General features: G+C 45.5%; 1 protein-coding gene across 4 annotated transcripts in view; it reads left to right on the forward strand.

Annotated features, from left to right (window-relative positions):
- ZHX2 (zinc fingers and homeoboxes 2) overlaps positions 1 to 12,450 on the forward strand; it is a 72,941-nt gene that overhangs the window by 22,551 nt on the left and 37,940 nt on the right. For 2 of the 4 annotated variants that reach the window (XM_079299786.1, XM_079299784.1), the window contains exon 2: positions 8,442 to 8,503. The gene's annotated coding sequence lies outside the window, so the exon portion shown is untranslated. Of the gene's footprint in view, positions 1 to 6,335; positions 6,464 to 8,441; positions 8,504 to 8,754; positions 9,362 to 12,450 lie in introns of those variants that run through there. The other 2 variants (XM_079299785.1, XM_079299787.1) reach the window with 2 other exon arrangements.

The following is a 12,450-nucleotide window of genomic DNA, read 5'->3' on the forward strand; positions in this document are numbered from 1 at the left end:
TCTCATCCCAACTCCCCTGCCATGGGCAGGGACAGCTCCCACTAGACCTGCTCAGAGCTGTGTCCAGCCTGACCTGAAACACTTCCCAGGATGGGGCATCCACAGCTTCTCTGAGCAGCCTGTGACAGTGCCTCACCACCCTCACAGAAAATAATTTCTTCATCATATCTAATCTAAACGTATTCTCCTTCAACCTGAACCCATTCTCCCTTGTCCTGGCACTGCATGCCCTTATAAATATTCTTGACCCATCTTTCCTGTAAGTTCTCTTCAAGTGCTGGAAGGCTGCAGTTATGTCACCCTGAAGCCTTCTCCAGGCTGAACAATCCAAATTTTCTCATCCTTTCCTCGTAGGGGAGGTGTTCCATCCTTGTGACATCCTCTGGACTCACTCCAGCAGGTTCCTGTGCTGGGGACCCCAGAGCTGGTGCAGCACTGCAGGTGGGCTCTCACCAGAGCAGAGCAGAATGGCAGAATTGCCTCCCTCAACCTGCTGCCCCTGGGGCTTTTGAGGAAACCCAGGATGTTTGTCTTTGGGCTGCCAGTGCCCATGGCTGGCTCATGCCCAGCCTCTCATCCAGCAGCACCCCCAGGTCTCAGCAGGGCTGCTCCTCTTCATCCTCCAGCCTGGATTGATAGTGCCCTGACCCAGGTGCAGCATCTTGCACTTGGTCCTGTTAAACCTCATGAGATTCACATGGGTCCACTTCTCAAACCAAGGCAGAGCCAAACCTTAATTTTATTCCAATACAGCACTTAGATCTGGAGGAATCACACATCCAGTGAATCTCTGTTGCTTTGGTTTCCAAAAACATCCCAGGCTGTTCAGGGCTGTGTACCCAGACACAAAACAAATTAGTGTTCAATACAGACATCAGTGCAATGAAGGAGATAAATTGATAGAATAAATTTGTGGGACAGCAGGACTGACAGGCTGTAGGAGAGTTTCATTCCATCCCTTTGTATTCTTGGCCTTAAAAGTTAAAGTCTAGCTGGAGGGGAAGGATGAGCCCAGAGTTACTGATTCTTAACAGAATAAGCAGACACATTGCCCGGGCTGTGTTGACTCTCCCCGGGATAGGGAGAAAAGGCCACAAAATCAGCTGCTTTGTGGGGATTTCTACAGCCTTTCCCAGTCCTTGGGCTCAGTCTTGGTCTATGCAGACCTTCCTCTTTTGGCTCCATTTAGTGGAGTGTGGGGAAACTGCAGAGCCAGGGCTGTGGCTGTGCAGCTGGGAGAAGTGCAGTGGGCAGGAGCATGCCCTGGGAGATGCTCCCACCAAACAGGAGCTCCAGGAGTTTGCAGTGAGGAGAGCAGCTCCTCAGGACTGAGCAGAAACCTATAGGAACATATAAGGGACTCTGGGAAACCTTTCCTACAGTCTGTTTGTGGCTCTGTGATTACTAGTAGCTGACCCAGATACCTCTCACTGAACTTTCCAGGTATAGGGACATGGATGCTCTTACTGAAATCAAGAGACTCAATAACACTTAACAGTGCTGATCTTTATGAGGAAATGAAGCATAAACACAATTATTTGAGAGGAACAAAGTGATATCGTTGCTTTATGTTTATATCCTGTGCTCATTTTGTTTCTTGCACCAATGGCTGCTGTGTTCAGCAGGAATTTGCACATCAGTGCATACAGCCAAAAGTAGGAATGGTCTAAACAGCTGGAAAAGGGAAACCCCTTCCTCTTGTATTTATTTTTATGGCAGCAAAATGTAGTCACTGTCTGGTCTTGATCAGTCTTGGTTTTTCCCCTTTTGTTTTTTTTTTTTTTTTTTTTCTTTTCAGCTTGAGGGTTGAAGGAAACAAAAGAGGGAATGAATAAAGAGCAAGGGAAAAGAGTGATTGCTGCCGGGCTCTGTCATGTGGTGAGGAAATCAGGCTGGAACTGGAGAGACCAGGCCAAGCCTGACAGTCATACTGGGAGGCCTTGAATTGTGTCACCCTGACAGTGGGTGAGCAGTGACAATAGCTGGTGATGTTCCTGGCTGCAGTCTAGCATCATCCATATGTGGACTAGTGCTGCTCACTACACTTCCCCCACCTGCCTGCTCTTACAGGCAGCCTCAAATGATGACCCCTGTCCTTCCCAAACTGCCACATCTGTTTAGACCATGGGGACTGATGTGGGGTAGCATGTTTTTCTGTTGTGTTCACTTCAGTCTCAGTCTCTCTTTGTTTTTTTCCTGCTCTTAACACTGATGTTATTACGAGCTTGGGTATTTGGTGGGTAGTTAAAGAAGTGTTGATTTTTGGTTTTGTCCCCAGTGCACAACTTATATCATGTATCTCCATTAAATTTGTATAACACCTGGATGGATCTGAACACAGGGACTGAACACTACAGGCATGGGGAAGAGTGGCTGGAAGGTTGCCCAGAGGAAAAGGACCTGAGAATGCTGGTCAATAGTGGCTGAACATGAACCAGCTGTGCCCAGATGGCCAAGAAGGCCAATGGCATCCTGGCCTGGATCAGCAATAAGGTGGCCAGCAGGACCAGTGCAGTGACTGTCCCCTGAACTCAGCACTGGTGAGGCCACACCTGGACTCCTGTGTCCAGTTCTGGGCCCCTCAACTTGAAGAAGGACATTGAGGGGCTGGAGTGTGTCCAGAGGAGGGGAATGGAGCTGGGGAAGGGTCTGGAGCACAAATCTGATGAGGAGCAGCTGAGGGAGCTGGGGCTGTTTAGCCTGGAGAAAAGGAGGCTCAGAGGAGACCTTATCCCTCTGCAATTCCCTGAAAGGAGGCTGGAGCCAGGTGGGGTTGGTCTCTTCTCCCAGGAACAAGTGACAGGATGAGAGGAAATGGCCTCAAGTTGCACCAGGGGAGATTTAGATTGTATATTAGCAGTTTTTCACAGAAAGGGTGGTCAGGCACTGACACAGGCTGTCCAGTGAAGTCACCATCCCTGGAGGAATTTAACAGACATATAGATGTGGTACTTAGGGAAGTGGTTTAATGGTCAACTTGTCATAATGGTTCTTTCCTATATAAATTATTCTGTGACTATATAAGAGGGCATCCCATGGTGTTGAAAATTAATTAGCATGTCAACAGTCCACAGCTTGCTTGTTTAAAAAGTTATGGTACATATATTGGGCAGAAGAAATGTCCAGCACCAGTGCAGCAAACGGTTCTCAGTCATGGCCCTGGCAGAGGAGGGGTCTGACAACTGTTTTCCATCAGCTTTATTACTGTGGGTATATAGGTAACTAACCAGAGGGTGACAGTCTGAAATGCAAGGGTGAAGAGGAATAATGTGAAATAGTTTAACCTTACTAAAAGCCAAATGAATTAATACTGAACTTTTTTCTTAGCCAGAACCATACAGGACATCATTTGCTCTCTGGCTGAATTTTCTTACTATCAAACATTCTTCTCCTTGCTCTAAACCCCTTGCTGCCAATTTAAAATAGTACAACACTGAGGTTTCTCACCCTTCAAGAAAACACTGATTTGTTGAAGGAAGTTAGGAACAGTTAAGGAGATAGGAAAGAAAGTAATATACCTTTCTTTGTGCTGACATCTGCAACTGGGGGATGTGTTGAAAAGTAAATATAATCCACTTTGAGCATTGCTCTCCCATTCTCTTTCATTCTGGTTCAGTGCTCTAGTTCCCAATGAACTGGATTTAGTGTTGGAAAGGGAGGTGCAGAAAGGCTGTGGGACCTCAGTGGACAAGTGGGTGTCATCTCCCCATGCTGGGGCTGTGGGGTTGATGTTGTTGTACGTTTGCAGATTTTTCAAGAGAGCACTGAGATGATGCACTCAGGAGAGCAGTGGCAGGATGACTGTCTGTCTGTCTGTCCAGTGCCAGGGAATGCAGCCCCTCTCCCACCCTGCAGCCAAGGTCAGATGCAACTGCTGCCAGCAGCCACATCACTTCTTACCTGCTTCAAGTAAACTATGGATGGGCACAGCCTGGCCCTGAGCAGCCTGTGCCAAGGACTTGGAGCAGTCCCTTGAGTGTGGCAGTCAGGTGAAGGTCTCCATGGCTGCCTGGCTCAGCCATCCTCTTCCCTGGAGTATCACACTCCTGCTTCTCCCTAGAGGAGTATGAGATCAGGTTCAACCTGCCAGAGAACATATAAATCTCTAAGAAGGAATAGTTTCTGGGACAGTGCTGCTCGGTGAAAATGTGCCTAAAACTATGAAATTTTTCCTTCTTCTTTTTTTTTTTTTTTTTTTTTGCTTTTTGATCTTATTTACTCTTTATTTTGCTGTTATTTTCCCTTTGCTTGCTTTTATGCTTCTTAATATTTTCAAAAGCAGCTGGTAATATCAAGAAGACATTGCAAAGAGGGGTTTGGTCTGTTCCTGTAGTTGATAGAAATTTTCCTGGAGGAAGCTAAGGCTGGAGAGCTGCAGCATGGTGCAGCCTTGGATTGACTGGTGGGACAGCTTCTGCTCACAGATCCCTGAAAATTGTGCAGCAAGGATAAGGACCTTGTGTGAGGGGTTGTCACACTAATGAGGTGGAAAAGATGACTCTTGGCAGGGGCCTCCTACTCTGTGTTTTCAGGTCAGCACCAGTGGTTTTCCAGGGGAGCTCAGGGGCTGCCAGCAGCAGCTGCTGTGGGATGGAAATACCCCTCTCTCTTTAAGCACTGTTCCAAAGGCTGGAGAAGGACAGCTGAGTGCTGAGTGGGACAGGGATAAGACCTCTGGGGATGGATGGAGTGGTGGGAGATACCCCATCGTCTGAGCATCACCATCCACACAGTGTGTGTCCACTTACTCAGAGACCTCATAGCACTTTGAGGGGCTTTTCACTGCATATTTAGGGTTTTGATATGAACTGTCAGTTGTAGGGATGGTGGCAGGGATGGGTTAATTTTAATAGCTGCACAAAAAGGTGTTGAAGGCAAGGATGCTCACGAGCATGTTAGTCCATGGTGCTGTGGTCTGCCAGGTTTGGTGGATGTTTAATGAGGACTGGACCAGCAGCCAGGAGCTGTTGGGGCTCTTGGGATCTGCTGGGATAACTGTGATTTTCAGCATGTGGAGACAGACGACTTTCAAGAACATTTGTATCTGCTAATCATGCTGTAATAACAGTCTGCACTTGAGAGGCTGCAAACCCCCCATTTCCAACACAGCTGTGCATATTTAATTCCATAGAAGGCATTGCTAGTCTGCTGTTAGAAGTAATTCAGATCTCTAAGGTGGTAATTTTGATCATGGTGTTTTTTAGGGAAATATAGGTGTAAGCTACACAGAAAAGTTAATAAATGCCCAGCATAATACAAACACCAGGGAGTGAGGAGCAGGGTGGCTGCCAGTGCCCCACCCTGCATCCTGGGCTTGCTGTATTCCTGCCTCATTGAGCCAGCAGCAAAGAAAAGAAACATTCTGAGCACATTAGCTTAGTGAAGGAATTTTTTCCAGATCTATTGCCTGTATCACCAAGTTGGGGCATGGAGAAGTCAGGGAATTGGATGGATCAGCAGAGCTGTGGGGAGAGCACCAAAGCTGGTGGAGCTGTGGAGTTGACATGACCTGCTCCATGGGGATGCTTTGGCTGACCCCAGGATTTAAACCACCAAACCAGCATCTTCAGGAAAACAAGTTGAGAGGAGTGTGGGGTTTATTTTCCTTCATCTCAAGCACAGCTTGGGAAAGCAAGTGCTTTCAGAGCTTCCAACTCAGTTTCTGTCTGTAAAATATGCTTTTGCAAAATTGATAATTTCTGTAGGTTGAGAGGGCCTCAAAGAAACTTTTCTGTCAAGCATCTAAAAAGTACCATTATTTCTCTTCCCTGTTGTAACAGCAGCTCGAGATTTACCTCTTAGCTCTCTGAAGATATCTCGACAATCTCTCTCTTTTGTGAAAAACTCCATGGTGAATAAAGCAAAATAATCCCATTTTCAGGTGGTTTGCGCTGTAGTTTGGGTTGCAGAAACCATGTGGAGTGCTGGTGTTTATAAAGTATGTAAAAGCCTTTTTGTTTATTTTGTTTTGTTGTGCCGTGAGATGTTTTTTTGGAAAGAATCTGGAATGACGAAGCAGCTGGTGGCTGAGTCTCCTGCTCAGTGTGCAGGGAATGAAGATTGGCTGGGATAGCTGGAGTTGTTCACTGCATGCTGTGGGCCATGTAAACACACAAACAGGCAATTCCTGTCAGCCAGGAGGCGTGTGGTAACTCAGAAAGCACCATTAACTGTTCTATGCATGTACTCACCATGACACACAGGAGCCAGCAGGCAGAGATCAGCCCAGCTCTTGTCCATTACTCTGTGGGTGAAATGGTGATGCCTGTATGAATGCCTCCAGAAGGATGGTCTGGTCTGAATTTGCCTGATCCCAGCATTGTGATGCATTTCAGGGAAGTGGTGTTTTCATGGCAAGGAAAGCTGCTTCTCCTGCCTTGTGCTACCTTGGAATAAGCATGTCCCCATGGGGGGCTGCTCAAGAGCTGCCTGCAGCAGGGATGCTCAAGACAAACAGACTCAGGCAAGAGTTTTCAATAGTAATTACCTACCTGTTGAAAAAAGTTGATGTTTCTATAAGAAACATGTTTGTGACTCCTTCATTTCACTGTTGCCTAACTCCAAGCATTCAAAAGCAGTAGCAGATCTCCCAGAACTGTGAAATAGTTTGAAAGATCTGAAATATGTATGTGTGTGTGTATTTATATACACACATATATTACCAACTTGTTTCTGAGCTGTTACATTAAAGCCAAATCATATTCTCATAGCCACGAGGGGCAGAAACTTTCTGCATGCTTTCTGAAGAAGATTGTGCAGTACAATTACAACAGCAAAGGATGGCATGTAATACCCCTGAAGATTTTCTTCTGCTTTATATTTACAAAGCAATGTGGAGAAGATCCTTGCAGAAGTTTCACCAGCTGGGTCTTTAGGAGAAATACAAAAAATTGTGAGGGTCAGTATACAGTCCCAAGAAGCAACAGCACCATACACACACACATTTATTTTAATTAACATTCTAAGGAGAAGTTTGAAATTGAAGAAGGACAGGACTGTGTTGCACTGTAGGTGATTTTGTTGTTCTTTAGAAGTATTTTATTTATAAGGTTTGGATTTAGTTCTGTTGGCAAGCTGTAGGGCCACTTCTGTGTGTTGTGGATACAACCCTGCAAAAGCAGGATTTCAGATAGCAGTTTTAGTAAAATGTAACTGGACTAAACCCATTAAATACAGGAACAGCTTCATCCTAAACCTGTCATGTGAGAATGGAGAATTTGACCCAAAAGAGGGAGGAAGAGCAGCAGAAGGTGGCCTGCTGGGTCCCACAGTGTTGGAGGTATAAATAGCACTAAATCTGCAGCCATCCCCTGTGTTTTATTTCTCTTTTACAATTCAGTGAAACTAGCAATTTTTTTTGCCTTACTCTTAGATGTAGCAAAGTGAGAAGCAGTTTCCCTTTTATCTGTGAATAAACATGCAGCTTTTTCTAGCCTAAGCTCTTAAAATATGGTTATGGTTGTGTAATAGCTTCTGGCTTCCCAGCTCCTCCACTAGCCAGTGTGCTCTTTCAGGAAATCAAGTCATACCTTCCTTTGGAAAGATTAGCACAAATACCAGCCCAACCTGCTGGGAAGCAGCAAAAGGCTCCAAGTGATTTCTTTTGGTTTTGTCAGTCCACCTTCCTCAGGCCAGATAACAGGAGTCTGGAGTTTCAAACCCAAATACTTCAGCTTGAGCTGGAAGTGCAGGTTGTGCTCACAGCCCTGCTGAAGCAATCAATAAGCTTCTGCCTCTTCCTGGGGGGCTTGTGGAGTGGTTTTCTGATTGTATTTCTTTTACTCAGAGCAGTCCCTTGGCTGTTTATTATCTCTTTAGCCATCCTTGCAGACCTGCAGGCACAGTGTTTCTTAGGTGTGTATACAGCCACTGCCAAAGGGGAATTTTTTTTTCTGTTCAGTTCTGCTCTTGCAGCTGCTGAAGTAAAACCTTCCTCTCCTGTTTTTTTAGGGGGTAAAAAACAGGAAAAAATGAGGAAAGCCAACTTTAGCTTTGAGAGACAGAGGTGAGTCCCTGTAAAGAAGAAAAGGAAAATTTTGTTGACATTTGTGGAAGTTCCCAATAGCCAAAGAGTTTATTCTGAAATGTGGCAGCTGCACCAGATGGTTTGTGGGCATTTCCAGTGCAAACCACAGTGCTGGTATCTTAGGACATCAGTGTGAGTGCTCCCCACTCTCTGCTTGGCCTAAAAAATGTGGATTTTTTTTTTTCCCCCCAAGAGGCTCCCAAGGTTCATCATGTTACTGTAAAGGGCTGGAGGACCAAACCTTCCAAACTGCCTGTCAATGGTGGTCAGTGGAAAAGGGAATTGCTGGAACTCCTGCTGGCATTCCTGGTGCTGGTGAAAAAACTAAATTACCACATAAAGGGGAAAGGATGGCTGCTATTTTCTTCTCTTTTATTTTTCTCCCTGACTTACATGGCTTTTTCCACTTTTGTAGGTATCAGAAGTACTGCTCACCTTTGGAGAAATTCCCAGGATGTAAGAATTCAAGTGCTGTGAGTGAGTAGCTTTTTCTTTGTTTTCCTTTACATAGGAAATCCAAGCTTGCCCAAACAGAAGGAGAATCTTCTAATTATTTTTTTCTTTTAAAGACGTTTCAAGAAATGTTTACAGCAAGTAAATCCAGTCTTTTGGAACCAGTTGACACCTCTTTGCAACCCACAAAATAAAGTCAGCATTGTATTACCACATAGGCTGAATAATTATCTCACTACAGATATAAACCACATTAATGCATTTAGCTGAGAATTTGGTCAGCAGAATGGACCATTAGCACCACCTGAAGCTTGTTTGTTGCTTCCAAGCTTTACCAGCTATGGAAAGAATCTTGCTGAAGAGTTGAGGCATTCCTTGGGAAGTGAGCTTGCATCTTTTGCAAGGAAAAAGAGCACAGGGTGGCTGTGAGCTTGTTTTTGTGTGTATGGACACCACCCCAGCCTTGTCATCACAATAGGAAACTATCTAATGTTTGGGTCTTCCCTGATGGGATAAAATAGCTTTGAAAGAAGTTTTGTGTCACAGGAGACACCTGCTTCAAAGCAGATTAGCCAGGAGCTTCTGTATGTGTTAAAAAAAAAAAACCCTGATAATGAATATATTTGAAGAGCAGCTGCCCTACAACCTTTGCTGGGCACCTAAAGGGTGTGGGCTGGGATTTCCCAGCAGCTGTGGCTAGTCTGCAGCTCCCCAGGTGGGCAGCCAGTGCTGCTCTAAAGGAGCCTCAGGAAGTCCTGCTTGCAGCCCTTGGCTGTGTGCCTGGCACAGTGTGGGCTCCTGGGGCAGCCTCTCTGCTCTGTTGTGAGGCTGGAGAACAGGGCTGAAATTTAGATGCTGTTGCTCTGGACTTTGTTGCTTTCTGTAAGTAAATTTTATTAGCAGAGGAGTTGAATAAGGGGGTTTTTTTGAGGATTTTATAATCAGCTTAACTCCTGTCCTGTTTTTACCCTGTTCTGTGGTGATGGCAATCTGTGGTTACTTGGACATCAGCAGAGTTTTGTTTCTATTTCTATTTCAGTGGCTTAAGCCTGTTTTCTGTTAGAAAAATCTATTTGGGCTAGAAAAGAATAAAATCCCAAATTAAAATCAGCCTGAAAAAGAAAGGGCTAGTTTTGTTAAAGGAGAAAAACTGAGTCCATCTGTGTTTAGTAAAGGTGTGGTGAAAATTCCCTAATAAACACCTATCAAGCATTCAGAAACTGGTAAGCAAAAAAATTGAATCCTTTTTTCAGCCTTTTGTGAAGGATGCTGGCAATGAGTGCAGTTACTGAAGAAAGGAGATGTGAAATGATGACAGTGTTTTTGTATTGATCTCCCTCAGTAAGGTCCATGGTTTATATTCTTCCTTTGAATTACAAATGTTTTCTCCTAGCTCCTTGGTGTTTAGGCTGTCACCCAAGACCTGCTAATTGAGCTGTGGGGCTTATTTTTTGTGAGTCAATTACAAAGCATTGCACAGGTGGGCTCTGGCCTCTGGCTTTTTATGGCTGTGTTGGCTTCAGAGTGATGAATAGATACCAATTTAAGTGAAGAAAATTCAGCAGAAGTATGCCATATGTATATATTGTGTCTCTCAAAGTATATCCACATCCTAGGAAAGTTCTTTGTTCATCTCAAAACCAGAACTTGATTGTTTTCCTGTTAGGTAGGCAGTGTTGAAATCTGGGAATCATTTTTTTCAGGACTTAATGAAGCTTTGTCCTAATGCACCCCTGTGGTGGTTGGTTCCACAAAGGGCTTGAACATGGGGACCTGCTCCTGCTTTTCACAGGAGAACTTGCTGGTCCCACATAGATGTTGTCTGTGTTATTAAATCAAAGTAAAACAACAGTTCTGATACAGGCATGTGATCCACAGGTGCCTCTGATATCTTACAGCTGTGTTAAGAGGATAAGAGATAAAGCCAAGAGCCTCCCTGGAAGCTCCCCAGGCAACTGGTGTATGGTCTCAGATGGCTCTGAAATTACTGCAGCAAGATACAGTCACAGCTCAGCAGTGAAAGGAGACTGGAAATTCCCATTTACCTGTCTTCTCTGGCTGCATGACAGGCACTGAGGAGCATGAGATGGCTGCAGTGGGACACTGCTCACTGAGAAACTTACCTCTTGCTCAGGAAAACCCAGAGCTAGAAGAACTTGGCTTCTCTATGTCTGCTCTCTCTGTCCTCTTGCAGTATTGCCCTGCAAAATGTTTCAGTTATTCTATGAGAGAGCTGATGGAGAGAAGGAAAAAGAGGTTTTCTTGTTATTTCCCTTTCTCTGACCACCAGCAGCTGGGGGTGAAACTTGCCAGTGGCTGCTCCCAGGGGTGCCTATGCCCTGTGAGGGGTGGCAGTGTGGGTGTCAACAGTGGCTTGGGGTGGCTCTGAATCCTTGCAGAGGGGCCTAGACCAAGAGCTGACATATGTTATGAGCTGTCTGGGAATGTGCTGGTTTGGGAAACTTCTGCTACTTCCAGTGGGCCTGGGGACATTTCTGAGCAAGCTGGTTGCTTCCCCTGTTAGGCTTTAATTCACCATCCCTTTGTAAGGCAGCATCTCTGTCCTGCTATTTAAAAGCAATACCCACTTTACTACAGGCAGAATTCACCTGCTGGAGTGTGGATCTCTGCAAGGCAGAGCCCTCTCTTGGAGGGGCACCAGCCCTGGGAGGATGCAGGGATGGGGCTCCTTCAGGGGTTGTGTGTTTGGGGAGGAGCAGCCTCAGCTGGCTGTGGCTGTGTGCTGCTGTCCCAGCCCAGGGTGCCCTGTCAGGACAGGCTGGTGAGGTGGCTGCAGATCACAGGGTGCCCAGGGCAGGCTGCAGTGCTGGACTGCAAAGGCACAGCAGGTCTGGAGGGGCAGCAGGAAGGACAGAGAAGCTGTCACTGGGCAAAAGTAGCTTGGAAAAATTATTTCACTTATGTCAAGGCTTCTGGATATATAACTTTAAAAGAATATACTTGTTGCAGTGAACTGTTATCAGATGAGATTTAGATGGATTTGGGGTTATTTTTGCTTCTTGGAGCTTGAGCAGTGAATTTGCAAACATTTTCTGCAGAGAAAATGACAACAGCGTGTCTTGGGGATGCCAGAGGTATGTACAGAAAATGCAAGTGGTGCTGCCTCCTTGCTTTTACATGGGGCAGGAGGTTGGGCTCTAGGTGTGGCAGCTCTGAAACTGTCACTTGTACTTGTCACCAGCAGAGCCACCTCTCCAAACAGGGCACTCCTGACAAAATCAACGCTCATTCTCCCAGTGCTCCATCAGGCAACTGACTGGAAATCTTGGACAGACTGTTTTATTTTGAAAAAGGGGGGAAATACTATTGTAATTGAACTAAAGATGTGGGGGAGCAGTTGGTTGGAGAGCAGGAGTTTAGTCAGGAGAGATGAAGCTTAGCCAAAAGCCTCCATTACAGTTCCAAGATGAGAAGGGGTGAGAGGATTTCGTTCATGTAAATACAAATGTACAGTTCATGTCACAGCCCAGGGCAAGTTTTCCCAAGAGTTGAGTGCAGCCTGGGCTTTGGTAAGGACAGGATTGCTTCTGCCTGGCTGTCCAGCAGCCCCAGTGTGGTGGTCCTTTGAGATCTTGCTCTGTCCTTATTTCTGATACTGTCTCTTCTTTTTTCTTTTCCATTAAGTATGATGTCACAAATGACATCAGTCCAATAACTGTTTGTGGTTGTCATAGCCACAGTCTGTGACACCCAAACAAAGCAGCAGGAAACCAAAGCTGGCATACAGATGCTGTAATATTCATCACATTCCTTTTGGTCAATAACTGCAAGGTTAGGTATTTATTTTCCATTGGGAAAAAAAAGAAAGGAAGGGGGCTTGAAAGCAAAAAATTGAGTGACTGAGGAGGAGGAAGGTGGTTTCCAACTCCATCTGATCAATGTAGCTGCACTTTTCCCCTCCAGTACTCTTCCCCTGAGGTAATCCTGCTCTGGCCTCACCTGCTCAACTC

Source organism: Erithacus rubecula (assembly GCF_903797595.1).
Source record: "Erithacus rubecula genome assembly, chromosome: 3".
Classification (NCBI taxonomy): Eukaryota; Metazoa; Chordata; class Aves; order Passeriformes; family Muscicapidae; genus Erithacus; species Erithacus rubecula.